Below are 4,271 nucleotides of genomic sequence, written 5' to 3'. Positions count from 1 at the left end.
AAGGCATTCTATGATTTTAGACTCTTAAAATTATAGCTTACAAATCCCCATCAATACACTTATCTTTAATATTCAACCAGTAGACACCATTAAAAACAGAACCATTTACTAAGACAGCATAATAAAAAAAAAGTGGCTTCAAAACTTTCCTCCTATAAACCTGGAGTATATTCTGTGATAAATACTTGTATTGAGTAACATACATAAGAAACAAAGGCAACTCACGCTTTTGGTACTTTGAGGTACCTTGTCTGTTCTCACGGTAAGCTCACACTGTTCTCCTGTAGACTTGGTATCTGTGATGGGTAGGTGATAACAGCAACTATCATTGCACTTTGTTTTAAAATATTAACATTTTGTCTCTAGGTTACTGTTCTCTGATTTCATCAATCTGTGTCAGTGAATGTGGGAAATAAAGATTAATCCTTTTCTACATATACTTGGAATAAAACTTCTATATTGACGTATATGCTGATTATTATTGTATGTTTTGAGTTTTTTGGCTATTCATATTTATTTGCTCGTATGTTGGTGTTCTACATGTAACACTGTTAGATATTCCAGTTAGCTTTCCATTTTTTTGTCTTTATTTGCTTATACAGGGATGTTATGCATGTAATATTGTTATATAGATCTGCTGCCTATGGTTTGTTTTGCTATTGGCCGTGCATTTTTAGATATTTTGTGCTTATTTATTTTTGTATCTATCATTAACATGTATGTACCATTACTATGTACCATTAATATATATGCATGTAATATAGTATGCATATACTTTGGACAACTACTCTTTGATAATACAACATGCCAAAAGATGCTTGAATTTTGCTATATCTAGTACATGTAATGTTAATGTGATTGTGGTTTAAACGTAACATTGGAAAATTACCTGTAATGTTAGTATAATAAATCTGAATAGATTTTATGATATTTATGATTTTTTTTGCAAATGTGTAAGTGTATAACTTTGAAGGGGATGCAGAATCTTTGCTTGAGAGAAGGCATGTAACTGGATTCATGCTGCTCTCTAATTTATTTATATTATTTTTCCCTTTAATCTCAGAGGAAAATAGTGATAAAGAATGAAATATTGAAGTTGTTAAAGATTGCCCCTTCCCTTCTACAATAAAATCTGATCCTTGAAAGATCAATTAGTCAATACTTACGAGGTCTCTGAAACCCAATCAGGATGTCTCCTATACACCTTTTGTCCTTCCCAATACCATGACAAGTTCAGGGAGAGAACCTGGAAAATAGGAACAGAAACAGGAAGAAAATTAATTAAATTCAATCAAATGAATTCAACAAACATCTGCTTGTTAGCACTAACTTGTTAGAAGCTATGTGAGCTGCTGGATGATTGTAAAAGTCCCTGGGATAAAAAAAGACTCATCAGAGAGAAAAGGGGAAATGCTTTAAATGTTATAGGCTCAGCTTCTGAGCATTTTTTCTTTGGTTGAGTTGTAAAAAAAAAATCTGCCTTTTTCTATAGCCCTATTTTTAGAATGTTTCAAATCATTAATAATTAGAGAAATTAAATTAAAGAAACTCTGAGGTTCTAATTCACATGCATCAGATTGGCAACACTGACCAAAAAAATGACAAATGCTGGAAGAGTTATGAGAAAAAGTCACTGTGATACACTACTGGTGGAGTTATGAATTAGTCCATCTATTCTGGAAAGCCATTTGGATCTATGTCCCCAAAGTTAATAAACTGTGTAGTGTGGTCCTTTGAACCAGCAATATCACTATTAAATCCAAAGATATAAAAGAAAGAAGAAAAGGTCCTGTAAGTATAAAAATATTTATAGCAGCTCTTTTTGTATACCCAAAGAACTGGAAAGTAAAGGATTAGTCATTAATTGGGGAATGGCTAAACAAAATATGGAATATGAATGTAATAAAATATTCTTGGGTTTTAAGACACAAAGAAAGAGAAGATTTCAGAGAAACCTCATATAAAATGTGAATAACTGGGGGATGTAAAGTGCCAAGGAAGACTTCCCTTTAGTTCATTCCTGAAACTAATATGGCCATCTTCTAGTGGAAGATTTAGCTACTGACTGTAAATGTAATATGAGGGACAAGGAATTGCCAAAGATGATTTTAAAGTTCTAAATCTGAACAACTGGATAGAAGTGGTACCCTCAACAAAAAGAGTAAAGTTAGGATGAAGGGTCTGGTGTGGAGATATGGGAATGAAAATAAGAGTTTTCTCTGCGAGAGCGTTGATTTGGAAAATGCAAGGTAGAGATTGGCAATTGGCAATGTGGGTTCGGATGTTTAGGAAAAAGATTCCAACTTGTTGTAGAAATTTGGGAATCATCTATTTGAGAAGACAATTGAACCCATGGGAATTGATGAGAGTGTAGAGAAAATAAATGAGACCCCAGAGCAAGGCCCTGGGTTACACCCACACATAAGGGTTGGGGCTTGCTGGATGATGTAATAAGGGAGTATGAAAAGGAGCAGACAGACATGTAGGAGGAGAACCTGAGAGAGCCGTACTAGGGAAGCCAAAGGAGGATGGGACTGGAGAGGGGCCCTGTAGCATGAGGACTACAAGACAGCCTTCAGGTCTAGCAGTGAAAAGATCACTGGGAAAGATCACCAGGAACCTTTTCAAGAGTAGTTGCAGTCAAATGATGGAATCACGAGCCAGATTACAAAAAATTGAGGAGTGGGAGGTGAGGAAATAGGGGAAATAAGTGCAGAAAACTTCTACTAGTTTGACTATGAAAAGAATACATAAAGGATGATTCCTTGAGGAAGATATCTGAGCCAAGTGAAAGGGGATGAGATCTGGGTCTGTTTATATGCATAGTGAACAAAAAAATGAGAAGAGGACAGGGGAGAGAGATGGAGAGAGTGAGAGATGAAAGGAGAAAAGAGAGAAAGAAAAAGAGGAGAAAGGGAAAGAGACATGGAGAGAGACAGAATGAGAGAGACAGAGAGACACAGAAAGAGAGAATGAGAGAGATATGAAGAGATGTGAGAAAGAAAAAGAAAACAGAAACAGTAAGACAGACAGAGAAAATAGTCTAAAGCACAACCTCAAAGGAAGAGGTTGGGATCAAGGGCACAAAGAAAGGAGATTTGTCTTGTCCTCCTCCCCCCAAAAAAGGAGCCAGTTTTTTCTCAAAAACTGGAGGAAAGGAAGAGAAAATGAGGGTGGGGATGGAGGGGACAATGTAGTGAGAATTTGAAGATGTGGAGTAGAGGAAAAGGAGGGAGCTTTGATATTCTTCATTAAGTAGAAGGCCAGGTCCTTAGGGGAGAGGGAGAGGAGAGGGTCAGAACCAGGGACCAGAGGAGAGGGAGAATGGGGCAGTATTGGGGGCTGAAGGCTGATTGCTTCCTTATTCCTCTGGAAGTTCATGTCTCCCATTTATAAATTATGGGGGCTAACATAGAGCATACAATGAAGCACTGGAAGGGGACTCGGAGACTTTTCAGTTCAGCCCACTCATTTTCCAAAGGAGGAAACAGATGATTTCCAAGGTCCCTTCCAACCTTAAAATACCATAATCCTTTGATCCTGTGACAGGATAAGGGGCACAGGAACAGGGTGACAGACAGAAACAGGAACAGACACAGGGCAGGGCCAGAGGTGATAGGCAGTGTGGGGTGGTGGGGAGAGGAGCTGCTCTGGAGTTCAGTGGAAACCAGTTCCTTCATTTGCTGTAAGTATGACCCTGAGTGAGATGTTTTACTGTCTGGGACTCGGCTTCCTTATCCACAAAATCCGTTGGATGCATTAATTGATTTTTAAGATCTTTTCCAAATATACAATCCTGAACTCTTATGAGAGAGGCAGGGGCAGGACCAGGGGAGGGAAGGGGTGGAGGCATTTATGTTCCAAGGAGCTAAAGGGCCTGCCAGTTCCTAGCTCCAGCCCCACCAGGGCTGCTCTGTGGGGGAAGGGAACCCCGGGCTCTGGGTCCTAAGCTGGTGAAACCTGCAGGGCCAGGTGGCTGGGTGTGCAGCTGCAAGAGCCTCGGGCTCCATCAAGCCCAGACAAGCTGGGCTCTCAGAACATGGCAAGAGCCCCAGGCATGCAGGGCCAGGCTGGACCTGTTCTGCTTCTAGCTTCAACAGGGAACTGGGAAGGGGGCGGGGTTGAGAGCTGAAAGCCCCCCTGGATCTTTCCGCAGCAAGAACATAGTCAGTTGGCCCCTGGTCCTGGGAGTGGACAGGCCCAGGAATGGCCACAAGCCTTGGGAAACAGCCAATTGTAGCATGATGCAATGGAAAGGGCATGTGTCCTGG

The sequence above is a fragment of the Sarcophilus harrisii genome, chromosome 1, assembly GCF_902635505.1.
Source record: "Sarcophilus harrisii chromosome 1, mSarHar1.11, whole genome shotgun sequence".
NCBI classification, from domain to species: domain Eukaryota; kingdom Metazoa; phylum Chordata; class Mammalia; order Dasyuromorphia; family Dasyuridae; genus Sarcophilus; species Sarcophilus harrisii.
Note: the sequence above shows the minus strand (reverse complement) of the source record.